Source organism: Larus michahellis, chromosome 10, assembly GCF_964199755.1.
Source record: "Larus michahellis chromosome 10, bLarMic1.1, whole genome shotgun sequence".
Taxonomy (NCBI): Eukaryota; Metazoa; Chordata; class Aves; order Charadriiformes; family Laridae; genus Larus; species Larus michahellis.
Window position 1 is genome coordinate 17,483,611 of NC_133905.1, and position 24,172 is coordinate 17,507,782.

The 24,172-nt window shown below is 47.4% G+C and overlaps 1 long non-coding RNA gene across 6 annotated transcripts in view; it reads left to right on the forward strand.

The window, feature by feature from the left end:
• The window catches only part of LOC141749515 (uncharacterized), a 233,071-nt gene that overhangs the window by 74,998 nt on the left and 133,901 nt on the right, over positions 1–24,172 (forward strand). For 4 of the 6 annotated variants that reach the window (XR_012589375.1, XR_012589377.1, XR_012589378.1 and 1 more), the window contains 2 exons: positions 3,577–3,664; positions 3,829–3,987. This is a non-coding gene — a long non-coding RNA (uncharacterized LOC141749515). Of the gene's footprint in view, positions 1–3,576; positions 3,665–3,828; positions 3,988–4,443; positions 5,925–5,953; positions 6,760–24,172 lie in introns of those variants that run through there. The other 2 variants (XR_012589380.1, XR_012589379.1) reach the window with 2 other exon arrangements.

Consider the following 24,172-nt stretch of genomic DNA (forward strand, 5'->3'; position numbering starts at 1 on the left):
ATCTTCAACCTCAGTCATCACTGGCAGTCCTGAGAGCTTAAAATCAGACAATTGTTTGAGTATTCATTAAGCTCTAAATACTTAAACAGTGAAACCTCTACAAAAACACCTCTGAAAGCTGAAGAAGAAAAATGTAACGACACTTTCCTGCTGGTAGCCATAAATCAATAGGTTTTTAGTAGATTTTGATGAGCGTCTTAATGGGGCCTATCAATCTGACTGCATTTAAAGTTTCCACTATTTTTATATTACCCAAGTGATCACAAATCCTCTGGTGACAGAGAACTTGAGAAAGATTTAGCAGAATATGAGTTTAACTGAAATTCTGACCTGACAACTGCGGTGTCTCCAACAACCACCTGAAGTCAGTAGCGTGCATCTTTCCAGGATGCACAGAGACTACACCAATGCCTTTGTGTCTTTTGTGGTAGGACAACTATTGGTCTTCCCATGTGTCCTACCTTCATTTTCTACCTGTAGGCAATAGCATTCACTGCTGTCATACCTGGCCCAGGAGACATGGAGTAAAAATTCAGATAAAGGAGGTAAACTAGAAAAGCAGTGTATGAGCCAATGTCGTCAGAAGTTTGGGATGGTAGAAAATTTGGTCACTTCCCGGTCAGGTGATTTACTTTCCTCTAGCAATGGATGTAACGCAGCTACTTGAGAGTCTCGCCACCTTTGTTTTGCTCCTGTTTCAAAGCTAACAATAAAGAAAAAAGATATCCATTAATATCTTGTGGCTTAGGAACTTGAGGAAGCATAAATTGAGAGTTTCAGGCATTTATTTTCAACCAGCTATCCCAAAGGCTGTTTGAGATATAAAGACTATCCATCATTTGGCTCCTGATGCCAGTGCCACTGCCGGAGAAAGATCAGTCAAGCTGGATCATCAAAGTCAGAGCCACAGACAGCTCCTGTGGGAAGTCGTTGAGAAGTCTCATGTCTTAATTCCTTATTGCGTAGGAAATAAAAAGGGGATTGTGCACGAGGGGTGGGAATGCCCTGTTTCTCATTATCTGGATGCATGGTCTTGAAAGAGAGGGTGGAGCCCCTGTGTGAAAGATAAATCATATTCATGCAGTTTGTTTCCCTGTTTTTGCCTTCCAGTGCTCTCTTCTGGGAGCTGGAGTCCAGAGCCTTTGCATGTGAACTGCTGTATATGGCTAGTTGTTTATTTGTGATGAGAAAGAGCCAGGCATGGGGAAATGGAAAAACCAGACCCAAAAAGTGGAGTGAAAGCTTTCTACTCATAAGAAAGTGGCCACTGTGACTTTAGAGCTGTAAAGGCAGGCCCAGACCTCCATCTGCTTCCAGCAGCGCTGGCTGTGCTCCGGGTGCTGGCTGAGCTGCTGGCTTCGAGAGGCATCACAACACAGAGCTGTCACAGGGGCTGACAGATTGACTGTGCCATGGGGAATGGATGTGACGGATGGCATCTGTCCGTGCCGCTGGTGGGGATCCCCTCCTGGGAGCGAGTGTCCCTGGCAGCTTAGCACGGGGTGCAGCGGGCTTTTGGGAGCTGCAGCTTTGGTAGAGCAGAATAAGGAACGCCGGGAAGCGTCTTTGGGGCATGCGTGTGAGCAGAAGGCAGTGATTTGCAGTGGTCCGTGAGATGCACTGTGGTGTGATTCAGTCACCAGCCCCGTCTCTTGGCTCAGTTCAGGACATAAAGCAACTTGGAAGCCTTTTTTAAATTATTTTTTCCACTGATAGGTATGTGCGTCCCAAAAGCAGCTATTTCTATCAAGGCATTTCAGGGCTTTGTGGGGGAGGAAGGGGGTGAAAGGGAGAGCCTAAGAAAAATGCTTACGTTTTGCTAACCAAACCCCAACTTTTCCCACACGTCTACCCCCAAGGTGGGATTCCTTGGGGCAGTTCCATGTGTGATTTGTTTGGATTTTAGGAAAGAAAAGTTACCTGGGAACCAAAACCGCCTTCAGAAAAATACTGATAAACCCTTTCCAGTTCCATGAAACGTTTCTCGGAAGGTAGGAAACAATTCCCTGCCTCCCTCCCTGTGGTTAAACAAGGCTGAGCAGTGGATGGGCAAGATGAAGCTTGATGGTGGTGAAGGGCCTCGCACGCCCTGGGGCTCCTGGGCACAGGCTCTAAGCTGGCAAAAGCCAGCAAACTCCCACCTACGCCTGCAGTGAACCAGGAACTGCAGCACTGATAACATGCCCCAGTGACAGCTCAGTAACGTCTGAACAAGAAGATACAGGTATTTGCTAAAGGCCAGGGTCCTAAATCTGTCTTCAGGGGGAACTTTGCACAGAAATCCACTGAAAACCAAGGAAGCAGCATCCTTTTGGACCTGTGGGAGAAGGTTCAACACCATGTCGATTAAGCAGGTAGATGAATTTGAATAAAAGAATGGTGCAGCTCAAAATACACAGCTGTAGCTTGCCCAGTGTGGTCTGGTAGTGCCAAGATATCCTCTAAAAAGTTGTTCAAGCTCCTCTGTTAGCAAACTTTCAGGAGCACTGACACAAGGCAGAACCGCAGCGCAGGTAACACACTCCCTCCCTCCTGCATAGCTTCATCACTGGCTACTTTGCCCCTCATCAGATTTGATTAAAGTCTCTCAAACTGCATTAAAAATTGAAAGAATGGTGCTATTAATTTTCATGGCTGCTGATTGCAGTAGGCGTGTTGCATTAGATAGTTCAACGGTTAGGTCAAGCTGCGGTGTTGTTATAATGAGAGTGTGAGACGTGCTGCGCAGAGAAGAGCGAGCTGGGCTCTGCTCCGTGGTGACTCCCCCACGCCGGTAGGTCTTGTAGGAGTAGTTTGATTTGCGTGCCCCGTGGACGGGACATCACGTCACAGTGAGTGACTTCCATAATTGCTACTGGTGTTGGCTGTCTTGGCAGAGAGGCCGAAGATTGAATGCACTGTGGGGAGTGAGCCCTGGGCTCGCTCTAGCAGAGACCTCTTTAGTTAAGGGTCAGGATACATGGACAGGCATCAGTAAAGGGGGAGATATTATCTGCGGACCGACAGCTGACACCAAGCTGCAAGGCTGCTTATTGCAGCGTATTTCAGTGTAATTTAGAATCTGAGTGTATTTTTAATTCTTAAAAAAAAAAAACAAAAAACCAAAAAACCAAAAAAACAAACCCAAAAACTGAAACAAAGCAACAGGAACAGGGTCTGAAATAAAAGATTGCAAGAAATCAAATGAGCAGCTTCCAAGAGCTGCATGTCTGCGTATTGCTCTGGGTTCTGTGTTCCGATATTAGCTCTCAGCTTATGCCCCAGTAAAGAACAGCTGTACTGGCTCTGGCCAAAGACTCTCCTTAACCCGGTGCCTTGTCCCTGACTGTGACCAGTAATGCATACTTAGGGGAACGGTAAGAGAAACTGTTCATAGTGCGATCCTTCCTCTGGCCCATTGTCTCATCTTCTGGCATCAGCATCCTGATGGTCCCAGTGGACCTAGTAATTGCAGTGGTCCTAAGTCTTGGGGTTTTTTGAGGGTTTGGTTTGGTTTTGGGTTGTTCGGGGTTTTTTTGGTGAGAACTGCTGGACCCTTGTGCTTTAATCACCTTTCTGCCCTTTGTGTCTCTACAGACCTCGGTCATTTCCCCCTGACATCTCTTTTCTGAGTTGAGGCTTCCTCCCACATGGATACAGGAACTCTGCAGTAGCAAAATCACTGGTCAGTCCATTCTTCTTCTCCGTTTGTTGTCTGTCCTTTCTAAGAGGGGATGATGAGACACCCCCCCTCCAGGAATCATGACTTCGGTGCATCACACGGTTATTTTTTTACGGTGGCTTTAAAAAAGGAAGGCTTTACCTTCCTTTTCTCTATTTCTCTTTCAGTAATGCTTTCCGAGATCCTGCATGCCTTTGTGACCATTCCTGAGCCTTGAGCTGGCGTTTTTAGAGCTCTATCTGCAGGAGCCCCGAGCAAAATGATAGGTGACTGTGAGAGCAGAAGGAAGCACAGAACGCTCACCAAGTGGAGAACTGCACATGCAGGTAGACACTTCTTATTTTATACTTTGCCAGTGTATTATTTGTGCTCTCTGAGCATGGCCAGTGTCCCTTTGGTGCACATCTCGGTCCGCCTTGGAAGTGATGTGACTGCAGGCAGCAAGACAAGCGGAGCATTGCCAAATTCTTGGTCATATTTGAGAACTCTCTGAATTACTGGCTGGTCTGTGTGGATGCTGTGCTAGAAAGAAAGAGGAAAGATTTGTTCGAGTTGTAGATTACAAGGGTTTCAGAATGACCTTGCAATCTCCTGCATGCAGAGTCAGCCAAGTAGCAGACGCTGGTGCTGTTCAGTAACAGCGATGTAATCTGGCCCCGGGGTTATTCCGTGTACATCCCCTGCTCACTTTGTGGTTTTGCATTTCCCTAAAACTGTTTTTTCCTAAACTTAAGCGGTGAAGATGAAATCCCCCTCTGATGCATTTTTATTCCTTTTTGTAGGTGTTACTGTCTTGCTGAGAAAATGAATTTGGTCCTGAAATACTATGTTCCCATTTCTTGACTCTTGCACTCCGTGTCTGGAGACCTCCGTCCCCTTTTGTGTATGTTTGATATAAAGCTCTTGTTGGTAGCTCGGATAGGTGTTGTACAGCACGTGTAGACATAGGCATGTCCTACCAGTAGACTATACAGCTTCTTCCACTTCATCGAGAACAGGGGAATTTCTACCTGTTAATTGGAGCTGCAGTAAGGACTGGATTTCCAGTTCTTGCTTTTATTTATCTGAGTTGCTTTTATTTGCCAAAGTACAAGCCCTCTTCGTGCTCTTGGAAATTTCCACTGGCTCCACTCATAGAGGGCTTTGGGATTTGACTTCATCTGTTCAGACCAAGCTTGCTGGTCAGGGTTATTCTACCCATTTTTGTTCAATAACAAAGTTGGTAACTCTAAACTCTCCTCCCCAGAAAGCAGGCTCTGACACAGGGAATAACACGCCGTGTGGGTGACACGTTTAGGTCTATCGCTTGGATTTCCATCTCTCTCCTCTAAGGAGGGGAGCTAGTCTTTGTCAGAAAAGAAAAAAGGACAGAAGTGTAAATAGAAAAGCATTAATTTAGATATCTAGGCAGTATCCATAGAATTAAAATGATTGAAAACTTAAAATGGGATCAGGGAGATGGCAGCAGGGCCCCCTGGGCTTTACATAAGAGGAGCTGTTGCATTTGGGGGAGAAGAGGAGAAAGAAGTGCGGAGGTATTTAGATGACTGCTCTGTTTTGCTTCGTCACCGAAAGAGGGATGGTATAAAGGGGAAGGCGGGGGACAGAACAGCTTTTGTGTTTGGGCATGGGCTGGGAGAAATAACATGCTATAAATATTGCAGCTGACACAGCAGAGGCCCATTTGGCCAGGAATATAGGGCAATAAATGCAGTCAGGTGATTCAAGGGTGTTGTGCATAAGTCTGCCAGGTAGTTAGGCGAGAGCTGATCAGGAAATAATTATGGCTGATAAGGGGAGCTTGTAAGGAGGCCAGCACCTTCTGTGACCATGAAGGGTTTTAATGATTAACCGTTATGGAAAAGCTAGAAGCACATTCTCCCCTTTCTTCGAAGTCACATCCGACTGCTCTCCTGCATCATTAACTTCAGTGCTGCCCTGCCGAACTGCAGGCCGCTCTGCCGGGGCTTCGTTGCTGAGCGGGAACCAGGTTTAATTCAGGGCAGCTTCTGGGATGTGGATGGGGACGCTGGTTGCTTCTGAGAAGGGCAGAGGTGGCAAAGTGCAGTGTCTGCCCAGGTGCCTGGATCTCCTGGAGTTAACTCTGTGGGGAATCCATACCGCTCCTGGGGAAACTGTGGGAGATTGCTGTCCCCTGTGTATTGCAAATGAAACCCACCCTGGTGGTAGGCTCATGTGTGGGTGGGTGACAGAAAGCTGTGTGGCTTGAAAATGGAATTGGGGAAAAGATGCAAGAGGGATGAGAGGGGAAATCTCCTGTGCTTTGAGTAGGTGCAGCAGCGTATGGCTCAGGTGCTTCAGGACCAACGCACAGAGTGGAGCTTCCTGGGACCTGGCCTGGATACTGGTTTGGAACATCTCCTTTCTGTTTCATTATGCAACGATGAAAACAGCAGATGTCAATAAAAACAGCTCTTGCCAATGTGATGTTGAATTGACAGCCTGCGGGTATTCCCCTGCTGCAGCATTTACAGCCCAATATGGCCCTAATGTTTTGCCTTGCTCACGCTGCGTGCTCTGACTTCCTGGGCTCACACGAGAGAAGAGAGCTACCACCATCAAAACTCCTGTTCTCCAGAACTGGGAGAAGTGGTCCAGACTGGTGGGATCCCATCTTCTCAACCACTTTGGCTCCACTTACAAGGTGCTGTAAGCACAGGCTTGCACCTTGTGGCAATGCCATGGGAAGATGAAGAGGCCACAGACCCCGTTAGGATTATATGATGGTGCTCAGGATAAATAAGATGAGATTTGTATATTCTGTCTCCGTATATTCCTAGGGTTGGCCAAGGGGATGCAAGGATGGGGACCACATAGCAAGCTGGCCTTGCCTCTGGTTGGGTCAGCCCGTTGCGACATATCACAGAGAAAACCTCTGTCTTTTGTGCGATAGCTGTTTCTTCTGTCCCCGGCTGTAACAGCGAGGGCAGAGCCATGCCCGGTGCTTGGCAGGCACCAAACTAGCAGTCTCCAGATTTGCTCTGTGTAGGGAACTGGCTCTGAATATTAAGACGGCGGTGGTATTAAATATAGACAGTGGGAATGGCGCTGGAGCAGTACTCTGGAGCTTGAATAGACTTTCCTTTGCAACCTTACTCTACAGCTGTTATTATAGTGTTTGCTAATTGATTTTACTTGATTAAATGCATTAGACGAAGTATTTGCTTTGTAGTGACTTGTATGGTTAGGCACAGGTGTAAACCTCTGTGCAGTCCCTCTGCAATTAGCACAGATTTTTCCTGCTCAGAATTGCCCCTGGCTCGACAAGGTGCTGCCATCCCTGTGGACCAGGCCAGTGGGAGTGGGGGGAAAATCCACGGGCTGCAGGTAACTCCTGTGTCGGTCTGCGTCGCCGTACGTGTTGGATAACCTTGGACAAAATACAGACTCCATCATCATTTCTGAGAAAATTACGTCATTAATATATTGTCTGTAATCAATAGGCCGTGGCCCTGATTCAGCAAGACACTTAAGTACATGGCTAATATCCATCATGCAGTCTGGTACCTTGATGGGTTTCTTTATTATTATTTTTTTTTAAGAGCCTGCTTTTGCATTTAAAATTGGATTTGTGCTACACTCAGGCTTTTGTGCCTACAAAGAGCAGCAGCCGTGGCCTGACCACAAGGTGCTCGCGGTATAAATAGGACCTCAAAGCTGGGAGATGCCGTCATGCAGAGAACAAAAAGCTAATGAAAGCCAAGAAAAGGGAGAGACCGTTACTGAGCAGTGCATTTGGCCTCTTGTGGCCCTCTTGACGGGCACAGAAGGTTGATGCAGAGATCACAGATTATAGAGTGGAAGGTGTGAATTTGGTTAAATTGCTTTTGGCCATCCTTAGTGCTGGACGAGCACACAGTGTCCAGGGGGTGAGGGCAGCGAGGGGACTTGCTTATGAATGGGCAGAAAAGTGGTTGGTGATTTCTTGCGATCCATACTGGAGGGAAGTAGGAGCTCCGACTTATTTTCCAGGTGCGATGTAAATGAATCCTTACAAGGCTGATCTAGTTCAAGATGTCCCTGCTTACTGCAGGGGGGTGGACTAAACGGCCTTTAAAAGGTCCCTTCCAACCCAACACACTCTATGATTCTAAGGTGCTATTTGAATTTTTCTTCTTCTTACAAACATTTTTATTTTTAAAAATCTGTAATTTTATTTTAAAATGTTTCTTTTTTTTTATTTGAAGGATGAGTTAGGAACAGTTGTGAAGCAATTGTTCATTAGGCTTGTAGCTGGGTTTCATTTATTTTTAATTGTGTTCAGCTTGGATAGCTTTTAATCAGTTTAATACTTATCCTCTCATTTCACTAATTGTAATTTATTCCATTCAATTGTGTATTTTACAAACATTCATTTCCCCTCGCAGATCTCCTGTAATAACCCCTAGAAAGCTGAGGAAATGGAGGCAGAGAGTTTCAAACCACCTTGAGAACATCTTGTAGCGACAGCCTGGCCTGTTAGGAGCCTGAGTCGTGGTGAGGGGCAGGAGGACTGTGAACCTCCAACTACTGAGATGGTTTTGAGAAATTATCTCTAAACTGAATTTAAGCACTGTATCAAAGTCCCAATTAAGTAAGTACTTAAGCAGAAGCTTACTTTCAAGCACACCACCAGTCTTGCCCCTACTTGACAAACCATATGCTGGGAGTTCAGTTACTACCCTTAGGCGCAGGGAATGGCTGGTGCCGTTCGCCTGCCGGGAAGTGTTGCTGTAGGTGTGTAGTAAAGAGGGAGAGTCTGAGCTTCAGGTGTTGAGCTGGTATCACCTGGAATTATTATGTTGACTTGGTGGGAAGCAGCGTGATTTATGCATCCATCAGAGCTACTCGGCAATGGTTTGGGTTTTGTTTATTATTGCAGCGCCAAGTGAAGAACTGTGAGGAGTCAAGGGCACCTCCCCATGCACAAGCAGCCACATCTGGCCGTGGGCTGTGTCTCTGTGGTAGGCTGCAGGGAGACAGAAACTTCCCCAAGTCACTGAGATCTCGGCGGAGCAGCACCAAGGCTTGGCGGCTGAAGAGCGATGAACCCTGCACTGAGCTGTGTGGAGAGCAGAGGGTCAGCCCCAGCATGGGGGTGGGTGGAGTCCAGCGAGCACAACCGTATGGTTTTTGGGTCACAGCCATAAAGTCAGAGCTTGGTCACACACTGCGGATCACCTCTGTCTTCCCTTCAACTACTCCTTTGCTGTGACCTGCTTTGATCAGAGCCTGATCCTGACTGGAGAGGAGTCAATGGAGAGGTCAGCCCTGACTTTGCCCAACTGCTGAGCCTCTCCAAGGAGCTGCAGCGCTGACAGCATTGCTGATGGCTGCCAAATACACTGTTTTCCATCCCAGCCTCACACCATCTTCGTCTCTGCTCAGCAGTCCAGTCTCCCTGGTTACATGAGCGCAGAGCTAGGACAGGCACAGTACAATTTTGCCTTACGTTCATTGATCCTGGCTCGGCGTTTAACATGACAAAAGGCTGTTTGCAAAGTCATGGCAATTAAATTCTCTAATTGTCCTATTTTTTAGAGGAGCTGAGTGTCTGGCATGTAAGTGGGTCACAAAAATAGTCTGTTTAGCACTGTCCCTTTTTTAAAGGCAAGGCAGACTTATTGCAGCTCCACAGGTGAGATCCACGAGATCCTCAGTGGGAGTGGCCCAGGCAGACAGGTCAATAAACAGGGTCGGCCTGATCTTCGTGTCAAGTTGGTGGCCATGTTGCATTCCTCTAGCAGCTGGTGAAAATCTCTGAAATGGCAGAGATAACAACTGATATTTAGGGAACAGATTATAGGGCACTAGCTGGAAGTCAGTCAGGAAGCTGTAGGATGCTCCTGTACTCCAGCAACACTACAGCACCACCGCCTGCATGTGCTGCTAAAAAGAAATCTGTGGCTCCAGTGGATTGTTCCATCCAGCTGTGGCTTCACCCATGATCTTCGAAGCTGGGACTCAGAGACTTTAAGCAGCTTCCAGCGTCCCTTCTGCTCCCAGCCATGATGGTCCAATTGCTATGCTTGTAAGGACTAGAGAAAATGTGAGGCAGTGGGAGCTGGAGATAGAGCAGTTGTGGAACAGCTTTGCCAGAGCTTGTCTTGAACCGCTTTAAGGTCTCAATCTACCCCTGGATTGTGCTCATATGGGAACTACCCCCTGCCCAGCTTTCCACTGCCATGGCACAAGGAGGAGAGATCTACTTAGTACCAAACCCTGCCTCCTTTCCCAAGAAACCATTTTGCCTGGTGGTACTGACCGCTGTAAGGGTTAGCGTGCCTCACAGGCCTAAAGCAGAGCTCACAGCCTCTTGAGCTCTGTGGAGTTTGAGGGTCTCTCTTCAGCATGCACAAAACCGAATTAAACAATCAAAAGCCATTCTACCCCAGGGCCAGCTGTTCTTACAGCACCCTGTCACCCCACTGCTTCCCACCACGCCACCCAGCAGAGCTGGCATGGCCAGGGCACTCTCGATTCTTCTCTTGTGGGAAGGCTCTAAGGTGGTTTTGCAGCTGATGAGCACTTCCCCGGGGGAACTACGCGTAGGGAGCTATGGTCATTTTGCTCTTAGCTGGAGCTGACGGCTGAGCTGAAACCAAGTGATTCAGAGTATGGAGAGTGATTCAGGGTCAGGCTCTGGGAGAAGCTCCTCTAACTTCGCGTTCAGCTAAATCCAAGGGCATCGCTTTGGCTTGAGACTCAAGTTAGCATTTTTATCTCCATTGGTTCATCTGCTAAAGCGGTCAGACGTGGTGTTATGTATCCTGGGATAGATGGTTAAGTTTAAATGTGGACAAATTTGCTAGTGTCCCAGTACCTTAGCTTCTATGTGCCATCTTCCTGCAATTTCAGTAGCCTTGGGGTCAAGCACATGATGATGATGGGCAAGGGGTCTCTCCATTGTTTAACACAAGTCTAGAAATACACCTTAGTTGATGGCTGGATTTAGAAGCTGAAATCAATCCCCTGCTGCTTTGTATTTATGCAAGCATCCCTCCTGAAGCGCCAAAGTATTAAAGGAAAGTGACCCTCCGTGGGCTATGGGAGGTTAGGCCACCAGGATGAAGTTTGGACAATACTGGAAGGGATAAACGTGAAGGGCTCAGAGCCTCGTGTCACAGCTGGAGATGGCTCATGTTAACCTCGCTGAGAGCTGTTTGGTGCTGTGTCATAGCTGGCACGAGCTGTCGAGCAGTTGTAAACCCAAAACTAGAAAAGCACCACAGACCCCGAAAGGCTTTTTCAGCCCTCTAAGCATCCCCTCCTTCACAGTGTGGAGGTACAAGCCAAGACCAGACAGGAGGAGCTAATTCTGTAGTAAAGAGGAAAACACTTTGTCATTAAGCCTGACAGCCTTCAAAGTTTTCACAGTGCTGGAATTTGCCTTAAAAATGGGGAAAAAGATGATTTCCCTGGATTAATATTTCCCCAAACTTGGTTCAGCATGCCTAGGGTTCAGAATAGATCTGGTTGTTTTTATTTGGTCGAGAAGTTAGAACAGCCTGGCATGGCTGGACGTGAAGTCATGCGTTTGTGGTATTTATGAATTCTTCTGTGAATGTATGGAAAACATGTATCATTATTTCAATTCCCAGTGCTGGAAATAGTGCAAATAAATGACTGTGAGTCAGGAGAACGTGAATCAGCGTAAGTTAGCTCTACTGCCAATCATTTAAGAGCACGGACATGACATGGGCAGTTATTTGGCTAATTGGAGCAGACCTTTGAGCATTGAAATCCAGGGTTTTCAAAGGAGCCTAGCAGAATTAGGTGCCTAAGTCCTCCTGCTATCAGTGGGAAGTGGGTACATGCTTCCTTTAAATGCTCAACTTAGCAGAATACCCAAGGTATTTTATTTAGATGTTACGGGAACAGCATTTCCCCTGGGTGCGCGGGCAGTGTGTTGCTACCAAGAGGGGCAGAACGCCTCTAGACAGAGAGCTACAGCCTGAACCCGCCCCTGCTAATGCCCACTTCAGTCCTCCACTCATGCTGAAGCCTAGCAGAAGGATTTCAGATGCTCACCGGAAGGTGTGAGTGGGAAGAGCCCTCCGACCCCAGGAACACGATGTGTGCAGTGTGGTCTAAGGGTGGCAGCTTTGTCCACAGTCCTTGCCAACACCACTTGGAGGGGACACCTAAACGTATGAGCAATGGCACTGCCCAGCATAAAATGTGAGAGGGCAGATGGTCCCATGTGAGAGGTTAGACAGAATTAGGATGGTTTCTGTTTGCTCCGCTGATGTGCAAAGTGACTCTTGTTTATCCATCAGTAAAGTTGCACATTTCTCAAAGGTGAGCTGCATGTTGGAAGTGTTCACCCAGACACCGATGCTTCCAGCAGAATGTGCTGCTGTGTCCCCAACTGCGGCAGCTGCTGTAAGTCTTTTCAGCCTATTGATATCCACTTCCCCTCACCTTTCTTTCTGTCGGTGGGGAGTGTGCATGGACTGGGGCTGTGGATGTCAGCCGGGCGAGAGTTAAACGCAGCCATGGAGCTGTTGGTTCACCTTTCAAAGCGTAGTGGGAGACATGTACTTCTGATCTTGTAAAGGATCCCGTTTTCTTGCTGGCAGCACAGCCTGCTCCAATTAGAACACAAGGACCGAAACAAGGCCTGGAGTCAGTCTGTCCCCTGCTGTGGTGGTGGCACTGTCACTGCTTTTGTGGTAAGTAGGGCAATTTCAGTGCCAGTCACCTCTCTGAATACAGCCTTGCAAAGACATGTGCAAAGTCATTGATTTTATTTTAGCACCAGCGTGTTTTCCCTCTGTGAGATTGTGGAGCTGGCAGGACAGCCCTGCCTGCAGAGGATTTGCTTGCGTTTGGGCTCCAGACAGGCAAGACAGGAATCCTAAGTGCTCCCTGCTTTTGTGGCTCATCTAGAACAGCAAAGCTTGCTGCTTTCTCCTCCGAGTCACCCTCTCAGCACAGAGACGGCCAAGGGGAATTGTTTGTTGTTTTTTTCTAGTAAGTGGGTTTACCCAGGGGAGGCAAAGGAATGGAAGCATCTTCATCAAATAGGTGTGATGGTCGTGTCTTGAAGGCCTGGCAAAGGCTGTTGCCAGAGGCAGTGGGGACACGCAAACACCAGAGATGGGAGCATTACCTGGGATGCTACACTCTCTGCCTCCAAAGTGCCTTCATGTGGTGAGCCAGGAATCAAAGCAGGGGGGCTGAAGTGACATAAAGCCACGGCGGAAGCGAGCAGCAGGCTTGGGAACTCGGTCCATGTTTCTAAATGGCAAGGCGCACCAGTGTTGCAGGGTCTTCCCATGCTGCTTCTGTTCTCAGGGTTTTTTCAGGCCAGTAGTCATGTCTGTGTATGTAACAGCCCTTGATGAGACCCTGTTTGACAGACCTTGAGGCCATGTACAAATCTAGCATCCTTTGGCAATAAATTATGCACCAGGGAATTGTACTGTAGGAGAACCAACTCCAAAGGCTACCGGAGGGTGCCAGGAGCTTGTTGTTGAGAGAGTAATGTCAGTCTGACCTGAGATCCCTGCTCAGGAACCACATGCTGCCCTAGTGATAGGCAGGACCCTGCTGAGGTCCCGTGCTGTGTTACACAGAAGGTCATCCAACGCATCTTCCAAAACCAAGACTCCTCGTTGCTGTCAGGGAATGAAGCCCAGGTTGCCCCCGTCTCCCTGGCTCTGCTTGTTTCCCAGTGAGAGACCTGTGCCCAGTTATGCTATCAAATTCCTGCATGGCTCACGGGTCCCAGCTCGGGAATTCAGTGGCTAGAATGGACCGAGCGGCTTATTTGAAATCCCTGCGCACCACTCTGTAATTAAGAACAAGAGAGAGTTTTGCTATTAATTAGCTTTCATTGACCCACTTTTGACCCTCCAAATGCTGTTGCGGCTCACTAGGTCTCTGAGAAGGCATGTCATCATCTCTGGGGAGAGATTAATCTTTGTTACTGCTTCTGCATTAGCCTGGCGCTCTTCGTTAGTTTCTCATTAACGTTCTGGCAGATCAGAGTTGCCAACTGAGTAAGTAACATTCACACAGAACATTGTTAGGAAAATACAGTGCTTTCATATGGCACAGTAATGTCCTAGGGCACTGCTGCCCAGGCGTCGTGGCAGGGCCCTGGCTGTTGCAGATGGGCTGGTAGCGGCAAATGGTGGTCATGGATAGCGTGACACAGGCAGCAGGTCATGTTAAACCATATTGGGTTTGTTCCTCTCTTCGCCTAGACTGGCGTCTCCCTTGATTGTCTTATCCGCATGTTGTTTCAAGCCACTGGAGTCTCCAGGTCCTGCTTCTGTTGAGTTCCCACTGCCCCCTGTCACAGAACAGCCCCTGCTTAGCTCCATGGAAGGTTGCAGCCGTAACACTGGGGATTAATTAAGGTACGAGCCCAAGTTTTCTAAGTCCTATTAATCAGGATACAACCCTGTGGTTTTTACCCAGGATGAGAGGGGAGGAATCCAGCAGAGGCTGCCTCACAGATGTTTTACCAAAGGAAGGAGCAACTGCAGATCCTCCAGTAGGTAGCCTTAAAATCAATTCCAACTGCTGTTTATCAAAAGAAAGGTCAGCACCAAGAAATCACGTTGCTTTGCTGCTCTGCGGCCTCCCTGTATTATGTAAATTAGGAGAGGGGCTTCAGTTAGTTTGCCCCTACTGCGCTCATATGATGTTGCAAAAGTTTGCTTGGCTGTTGTCTGTGCCGTGGTCCTGCTGTGAGAACAGCGCTGCTAACAAGGAATAACGGTACGGTGTTTGTTGCGAGTCCCAGCCACAGGTCACAGGGAGCTTCTGCTCTGCCAAAAGGGGTGACCCTCGCAACCATTCTGCAGGAGCATAAAATGAATCATTTCTAGTGACTTGCTGGGAGTTGGTGAATGAGTCAGTGGACAAGTCAAGAGGCCAGGTCTCCTGGCTCCCTGGGCTGTGCGATGTACCTGGCTCTAGACTTTGGAGAGCAGAGCACGTTGCTGGAGTCACCTGGAAGAGGCATTACAACATGGAAGTGCAGCCTGCTGTTCTCTCCCAGCTACTTCAGGATCCCACGAATCATTATCTAGAAGTGATTCACTTCTTTACAAGTGCTGCAAATGAGATATGTATCAGGGTTACAGCAGTCTATTGCAATGTTAAGTTGATTTTCCTTGAAAGCCTAAGGTCCTGGATCAAGGGATTGTCTCTTTTCAAAAGCACATTGCAGTTGCTGAAAGAACCTGCTAAATGCAGTCCTTGAAGGCTCTAAAATTCAAAGGGAAATAAGGAGAAACAAAATCATGTATTTAAAAACCCCCACACCATTGCTTTTAGATTTCTTGCACATGCATTTAGAAGGTTTGAGACTGTTGGTAATATTGCTGGTAGAGACTGCTCTGTGAATCTGGGAATGGGTTGCAAGTGTCATTGGCTGGCTGGATCAGGAAACACATGGTGGATCTGACTCACCCAGTGGCTTTGGGATATGGTGGCCCTGTCCCTTCTGCTGGACCAGAAAAGACCAACCCCCTGCTTTCCATGGGGTCAGGCAGAGCTGCCAGACAGAGCCAAGGACCTGTGCAGATGGAAGTTGTGAGTTACCTGCCTATGGCTCTGGGTACAGGCAAGTGCTTGGGATTGGGACCTTTTTATTCTGAGCAGCAAAGGTAGTGGTCAACACCCCAGGCTAAGTACTCGAACACACGGCCATTCTCACTCAGGCACCAGAATGAAGTTAAGCTGTAGGATGCCCATGGATCTTGCTTACGTGCTTGGGAAGAGGAAAGTCATCAAAATATAGGCAATTCCTTCCCAAAGCACTTGTAGCTTGAAACGTGTAACATCTCAACACCAGTTATACTGGGGTAATGCAGGAAAGATGGGAAGGAATTACATGTGGTACTTTAAAGGTGTCTCAGTGTCACTGGCAATAGCTCACCTCTGGTGGAACAAGAACCTGGAAAGCTGGGAAGAAGCAGGTTGCAAGAGAAATGCAGCGACTGTTTGGTCAGCTGGCCTGAGGAAGCTCAAAAATATGAGAAGTGCCTGTGTAAGCGTGGGACATGCTGCCCGCGAGGGAACCTGGACGGTTTGAGTGAACCTCAAATCCAGTTTCAAGCTATTTCCTCCTTTCTTCACCTACTTGGAATGCCCCAGGGCTTTGCAGTTGCTTTGTAGGATTGTCATTGGTGCAGGTACTTGGGACTTCTCAGGGTGTGCAAACACAATCTTCAAATCTGTTGCTTAGATTCAAAGTTTCGGTGTTTGGACACATCAGCTATGTGGTATGTTCCTAATCTCCAAGTGGATGAGGGTAGTTCTGGTGATCGGGTTGGAGAGGTAAATACTCACCACTACATATTTCAATGTTACTTTGAACAAAGGGCTAAAAAATGTGATTTATTGCCTCAGCAAACATTCCTGCCAGGGAACATATTTGCTAGATGGTTGGCGAAAAGCTAGATCTGAAGGGATGTGAACTCACTCCAAGGTATTTTTATTTGCACATTTCAAATAATTTTGCTTTCTGCTCTCTGTGCCCCCGTGGAAGCTGTGCACTAACCGGGGGAAAAGAGATTCCTGCCAGACTCAAACAAAACTTAACCTGTCTTAGCAGAAGATAAAGGAATGGGATTCAAACTGGGATTCGGAAGACAGGGTCTTTTGCTTATGGAAAATGGAGCTTTTCCAGTGGTAGCATGCTGTCTGGGACTCAACAGTAGTTTGGAATACTGCTGCAGTGCTCAGTGGGAATTTTGGGGGAACCTTTGGTCATCTGCAGTTCCCATGGTGCTGTACTGGTTGCCCCCTTTCCCAGGAATGGAGGCTGTGTTGGACACATCACCAGCTGTGCCGTGTCATGGGGGATGTTGCATGGTGAGAGACAGACAATGGAAGGCAAGGCACAATTTCCACAAAACATCCCAGCCATCTTTCTGTCTGCAAATAGTTTTTGGAGAGCAAAACTGATGTTTTTTCATAAACCAACGTAGTATAAAAGGATCCCATCCATACTTTTCCTATTCGAGCCTACTGCAATGGAAAACTTCTGATCACGCCTACGTATTAGTGGCATTGTGTTAATTACTGTAGCATCTTAAGCTACATCAAATCAGCCAAATCAAATGCGGCCAATCTTGGTCATTGCAGGTGTTTTCCCATTAAAAGAAAGCCTTCACCCTAATGGGGTAACAGTCACAACATTAAAAAAAGATTAAAAAAATCCCTCAATGAGATGAAATACACATCTGGAAGGGGTAGAAATAGCGCTGGCAGAGGAGATGCTGGAATAAGGACTTGTCAGGTGGGGGCTGTTGAGATGCTGGATGTAGGTGTGGAAAGAGGAGAGCTGCTACCTCTCCCAGCTGAAGATTAGGTAAAGGCAGCGTATGTCGGAGCTGTCTAGACAAGGTGGAAAACTTATTACAAGTATTGGGGAGGAAAAAAAAAAAAAAGAAAGGGGAGCAGAAAGAAGAGGAACAGAGGAACAGAGAGCCAGCAGATTGCATGGTTATACGCTGCCTAAGGAAGACAGGTTGAGATTATATAATTCTCTGGGGGAACTCTACATGAAACAATTACATGTTCAAATTGGTGCACTATGTTAGGTTTTTTTTAATTTTTTAAAAAAGGGTTGAATGCTCAAAAAAAGTGTGGAGGAGGGTAGTGAAGTGCTGAGCTGAAAACCTTTTTTTAAATCTTTATATGTACTGCGTAGTGGGGGAGAAAGAGACAGCAGAGAAAGGATGCGTTTGACACGTGTCAGAGATATCAACAGCTCCAGTGACAATTTTAAGGAAATTAAATGGAAATTAAAGGGAAGCATTTTAGAGCAGAAGTCCCAAAAGCACTTAAAAATATAGAACATCAGAAAAGCTCAGCGTCTGTCAGCAGTGGGGGATCAGCTCCTTTCCTGACCAGCATGCTAAGCTCAGAGGGCCAAGCCTGCGTCAGCTCTGAGACACCAGGACCCGATCTGATGCCCATCAAAAGCTGTGCCAGAGCACAGGAGAACCTCCAGGGCAAAACAGCTCCTTCCAGCAGGCAAAAGCTCTTAAATCCCAGCATCATCTAGGGATGAAGGGAAAGGATTGGGAGTCTTGGGTAGTGATTCAGCTTTGTGGCTTCTCTAATTCTTCAGCTTAGCTGGTCAGAGGAGTTCATGAGTTCATAATGATTTCATGGGGTTTTCCTCCCCATTGCCCCATTCCTTTTGCTGTCCAGGGGGTTGAGGAGTAGCCCCAGCCACTGGCCGTGCTCTTCATCCTCACCTCAAGGTGACTTCAAGGGCGTCAGGCTTTTTGCTATTCTTCTCAGCTGCCTGCTCATGGTGCACAATGTGCCATCTGGAAGGCAGGGCACCACAAGGAAGTGTGTTATGAAGCAACTGGAACTGAGACTTTGCAAGCTTGACTTGACTTCCTTATTTCAGTTTCTCATGGTCTTGCAAGGCCTATATACAGAGTGTCGGGTGGGCCCGGTGGTCTTCCACTAAAAACCAACCGGCGCTTGGCTGTCATCACTTAGCCATAACACCACGTGGCATCTCTTTCCTCAGGGCCGTGCTTTCTTTGATTTCTCTGCCTGACTCTCATTTCAGTCTCATGGGTATTTTCATCCTTCTCAGTTTTACCACGCCAGTGACAGAAGCAGGCATGCTATGACCCTGCTGTTACTTCTTTTGGGCTCCGGCTGCCTACATGATTCAGAAGATCAGGCAGCACCTGTAGCCTGACACAGAGAGGACCCACCGAGATGCACACCAGGAGAACAGTGAGTGTGTTGTGTAAGGAAGCGAGAGAAAAAAAGACAGTAGCGTGTTTTCATTTCCTCAGGAACACATCCCAGAAAAAAAATCCACAAGAGGGTGAGTCATCCACAGAGGATATTGGCCTCTCTGAGTCGCAGCTGCTAGTTTTTAATTCTATAATTTTAATTTACCAGCCAAATGCAATAAAAGAAGGAAGGAATGGTTGGGTAGGGTGCATATCATTGTCTCTCTGTAGGATTCTCCCTTTTCTGGCATGAATGCATGAGATTGGCTGTTGGATCTCAGGTCTTTGAGCTGTGAGCTAGTCATGCACAGGTGAATTCTGTGCAAACACATCTGCAGGCTTCAGGTGCAGCTGTGTGGGATCATATAAGATCATATCAGCGGTGAAAACAGTGAAAAAGATAATTAATGTTCTCTCTTCTTGCCTTCAGAGGAAGGCCTATATACAAAGCCCAGGCAACACAAAACTGGGAGAAGCAGCTGATACGCCAGAGGGACATGTTGCCATCCAGAGGGATCTGGACAGACTGGAGAAAGCTGGACAGACTGGTCCTGCCAACAGGACCCTCATGCAGTTCAACCAGGGGAAGTGCAAAGTCCTGTCCTTGGGGAGGAACAACCTCAGGCACCAGCACAGGCTGAGGGCTGCTCAGCTGGAAAGCAGCTGCGCAGAGGAAGGACTTGGGGGTCCTGGTGGACACCAGGTTGAACATGAGCCAGCAATGTGCCCTCATGGTAAAGGCGGGAACTAGCACCCTGGGCTGCATTAGGCAGAGCATTGCCAACAGTGGAGGAGGTGATCCTTCCCCTCCACTCAGCACTGGTGAGACATACCTGGGCTGCCAACCCCAGTGCTGGACTCCCAGTGGGAGAGAGACATGGACAAACTGGAATGAGTCAAAGGCGGGATAAGGTTAGGGGGTTGGAGTATCTAGTATATGAGGAGAGGCTGAGAGAGTTGGGGTTGTTTGGTCAGGAGAAGGGAAGGCTCGGGGGGGATGCTGTCAGTGGACACAAACTGAAATGCAGGAAGATAAACATAAGAAAAACTCCCTGTGAGGGTGGTCAAACTTGGGAACATGTTGCCCAGAGCAGTGGTAGTCTCTGCCCTTGGAGATATTCACAACCTGACTGGACAGGATCCCTAGCAAGCTACTCTATGTGACCCTGCTCTGAGCAGGAGATTGGGACTAAATGATCTACACAGCACCCTTCTGGCCTCAGCGATTCTGTGATTTTATTCCCAGTTGTTACCATTAAATGAATTATTCATCTGTCAATGAGTTGAGATGATCTAGTAAAGAACTAAAGCAATTCTGTGTTTAGCATGAAGCTTCCACTGGGCTGGTGTGGATTAGCTTGGTCAGACCACCAGTCTGTCAACTGGATAAACATCCCTCTTCCATTTCTGCTGTTTGGCACGCTCTGAGCAGTAGAAAGTCAAGTGCTGTAGTACAGAGCAAACCCAGAGAGAGTTTAGGATCTCTTAAGTCTAGGACCTGTTTTTGTTAGGTGAATTGGAAGAGCAAGGCTGTAACAAGATCTTTTCCATATGTCAGGTCAGAACCTCTTCAGTTATCAGCCATCTCCGACTGTCGGGTTTGGCTGGAGTGAGCACAAAAGGCAATTTTTCACGAGGTATAAGGAGTTGGTAGCAGATACAACAAGGGACATTTGCAAAACGGTGCCAATACTTCAAATACTACCTTCAACTATCACTGAAGAAGGAAGCAGTGTGGGAAGAAAAGGAAGGCCAGCGTTGTGAGTATTCAATTTGATTGTAGCTTGTATTGCTGGTCTAATAGAAATCCTGCGTGTTTCCCCAATGACTGACACAACTTGGAGGCTGGGATTTCAAGGTCTTACTCCATTAGCAATAATGGGAGGATGGGACTGAGTTTTAATTCCTGGCACCTTCTTCAGGCCGGTAAGGCAAGTAGTTTCAAGGGTCTCAGGAAAGAAAGGGCAAGGAAGTCTTAAAGGTCAGGCTGTAATCATGAAAACAAAAGTCTGGTGGGACTGCCTTAAGGTACAGGCAAGTCAAGGGCTCTGCGAAACTAAGAGCTCAAGCAGCCAAATCTGGTCTGTTTGGGACTAAACTGATGCCTTAGGAAATGGACAAGAATGGAAACCAACCAGTCCTGCCTTGGAAGATCTTGCACTTCCTAGCCTAGGTCAGCCTGGAATAAACTGAAAGCGGCTGAGAACAAAGTTCCTTGTGCATGTGTTGTTTTAGGTTTTTCCTCTATTTCTTTCTGCTCTTTATTGAGATATCCAAGCTAGTGGCACAGGAGGAGCAGAGACAAGGGGTGGGTCTGGCGGTTGTGCTTCTAAAAATCCCTAAGAAAGACCTGTGAAAACATGAAGATCCTTGGTAAAATACCTTTTTTTTTTTTTTTTTTGGAAAACCAGAGAAATAATGAAAAATAGCTCCACAAGACCCTCTTCATCTTCCTCTGCTGTCTTTGTGGATAAGAGGATATGGCTTTCTAAATGCAATTTAAAGTTGGAATGCAATGTCCCTCTTCCCCTGCTCCCTCCAACTTAACTTAATCGAGATAAAACACAACCACTTTATTCACGCTGGTGTTTGAGAGCCAAGGGCTGCCTTGTGGTTAAGACAGACGTGGCCAATGGTCTCTTTCTCAGACCCAGCTCTGCCGGCAGCAGTCTGTGGCACTGGCAAATACTGTTTCCCTGCTAGGGGAATGCGCTTCTGTATGAATTTCCCTGGACTATACTCTTGTGTCATTAAAGCTAATCCTGTCCTTTGAATACGTTATTGAGTCAGATTCTTCTTTTTCTGTTTATTAATCACACATACTGAATCAGAATGGCAGCTTCTCACCACATCTGGCTTTTATTTGTAGATTAGACTTAATTTCCACCTGAAGATACTAAATATTTCCAGTGGCTGCAGCACTAGGAAATGCTGGTACCCTCAGAGCCATGGCAAACAGGGTGTAAAAACATGCGTGACATTGCTGTCTAACCTACTGCTGTTATTTCTGATAGTGCTAACAGTGCTGTCAGAGAAAACCAGAGCAAGTAGAAAAGACATTATTCAGTAAAATTGTGATGGTCAGGGATGATGGGGCAAGAGTCATTGAAGTTGCTCTTGCAAAACATCTTCTAGATGACTCTGCTCTCTCATCTGCAGCCTCGGTGGGGTGTCAGGCAAGACCTGGACGTTAATGAACGGAAGGAGACTTGAATATGGCAACTGTTAATTGCAGATAACTGTGGGAGTGATGATGCCAAGATTGTCACTGTAATGCCAAAAGGATGCTTAAAATTCAGACATGTAGGATTGTATTTAGAGCCTGTTCTCACCTCTCATGGTGCCTTTACGCAAATCCTGCTGGATTATCATCGCTCTTTAAAACTAGGCACACTTTTGAAGTTCCTAAATTCAGGTAGAATTTTAGACTTTTTTTTTTTTTTCCTGTCTAAACACCAGTTGTCTCTGACTGGTCCTTTTGGGTGCTGGCGTCCCATCTTACACATGAGGGTGTTGAAGATCCTCCGCAGCATGCCCCAGTGGCTGCCCAGTGCCGAACGGCCATGCAGATCGCAACGTTCCCGCCTGGCTGGGGATGTGCAGCGAGCTGGTGACAGAGGGAGCAGGTATGGCTGGGGAAGCGCTGCCTTGTCTGTCTTGTGCTTTGAAATACCTGTTCAGGGTACTACTGATTCCAGAAAATGCTGTTCCCTTGGATGGGAGTAAATTAATATACAAAAATCCCTCCCTACCAGCTGACATCCAATGTACCGTCTTTACACTTTTCTATGGACCTCAATGTTTTGTGTATAGTTTCTGCATAATTTTTGCATAACACAAAATTGCACCAAATGGCTCTTCCCTCAAAGTGTTGGCGTGCTTCTGCAGGAGCTGCGCCGGGCAGCAGAAGATAGTTGGTGGACCAGTGGGAAACCTGGTGTGGTGATTTCTTCGGCCTCGCATTGAGTTAATCCTCTGGGGCCTTGAAGGGAAACGTGAAATGGTGCCAAAACTTGAGGTCAGAGCAAAACTCGAGGAACAAGTCCCTGCCTGAATCAAGTCATGACTCCCTTAGTCCACCCTCTGGTAAACCTGCGCATGAGTCCAAATACTTCAAACATTGTTCAAGAAAAGGCAATATCCCTGGAGGCGTGTGTCCAGTACACACAGCGTATCCGGTGGGAGTGGGTGGAAAGGTCCACAGAGTACATTGGACTCCTCCCGGAGTAACCACAGGCCATTACAAGTGCCCTTGTTCTCGCTCAAGAAGTGAGTTGTCACCAGAGAAGGAGATTGCTAAATGTTTGTGAGTGTTAAAAGCGGAATAGAAATCAGGGCTGGACCCAGGCTCCCCAGCCTGAAGTGCTGGGGTTGAGATAAGTGGATGTCAAACCTCCCTCTCGACTGTTGCATCAGGAACAAAATGTTGGGTTGTTCCCCGTTAATTTAGCCAACCAGATGCTTGACTTTCCACCAGGGTCAAGTTACATGGGCATTCAAAGGACACTGTGAGTATCTGGAGCCACAACCTGCAAACCTGCCGCTGCAAGTACACCTGCATTCTGCTCTGAGGCAGTGAGGATCTCCCCAAAACAAGCAGTCTTCTGGGCCACTCACGGACAGGAAGGGTCACACAAGGGCCCTGACCTGGGGTTAGCTCTCTGCCCTTTGGGTGCAGAAGGTATCTCTCAAAATACTGTTAAAAGCCACATTTTCTCTTCGTGGGGAATTCAGAGAGTTCTGATTTTTTATTTTTTTTTCTTGAAAGCGAAACAAAACCCCAAAGTTGGATTTCTGGTGAAGAGCATCACAAAAATAATAGAGGCCATCAAAATGCAGTCCTTGTTTCAAGTGCTTTTTTTTCTAGAAAACTGTCAAAAGTAAACAATTCAAACGTATCTTTAAAATACAGAAATGCAGGCTTTGTACAAGGGCACTCAGCAGGTGGTTCCTGTTTCGATTTTCTTTCCAACTGAAAATGTAAAAATCGTCTTTATGCAAAATGGTGGGCTTTTGGTGAATTGATCTTGTCTTGCCCAGACAGTTGGTTTAGGTCAGGCTTTGAGGAAACCGGCCTTGCCGTGGGCAGCCACTGCTTCAGCATCGCCGGTGCTATTGCCTTCACCTTGCAAACCCTTGCTTTAGCTTCAGCTCCCTGGACTAATTCTGCACCCTGCTGCTGGTGGGGGCTGTAAGACTGGGACCTGCTGCTGGGTGTTGCTTGCCAAGGCAAAAAGGGCTCCTGGGACATGTAGTTTGAGTTAACTCTGAGAAGACACAGGAGGCTGAGTAATCAGCAGGGTAGTGGGAAATTTGGCAAGCGATGCCTGGGAAGATTGGGAACAGCTGGGATACCCCTGGCAGAGTGAAATACCTCCTGGAAGGGGACTGTGGGCCACTCTCAGCACCTGAGCTGAGTTGAGCTTTGATTTAGGAGGGGATTGGGAAGCAAGTTGAAGGGTAAAGCATAAAGCAGTGGCTGGGAGAGGAGGAGGTGGTTTGTGTGGGGCTGGTGCTGCTTTCCCCAGTGCCAGGAGAACTGGTGGCAGGAGAGTTGTGGTAAGTGTGCTGTTGCTGTGCTCACTAGCTCCGTTGTGCTAGCCTGCTGTCTGAAAAGGCACTTTCCAGTTTATCCAAAAAGCAGTGGGTTGCCTGGAAGAAGGGAGGCAGTTGAAGTTGCTCAACAGGGATGGGACAAGGAGGGGCTGGAGCCAGGCAGCAGCTCTGCTGCACTCTCAGGAGCGTGTGAATCTGTTTGTCTGTCTGCATTAAGCAT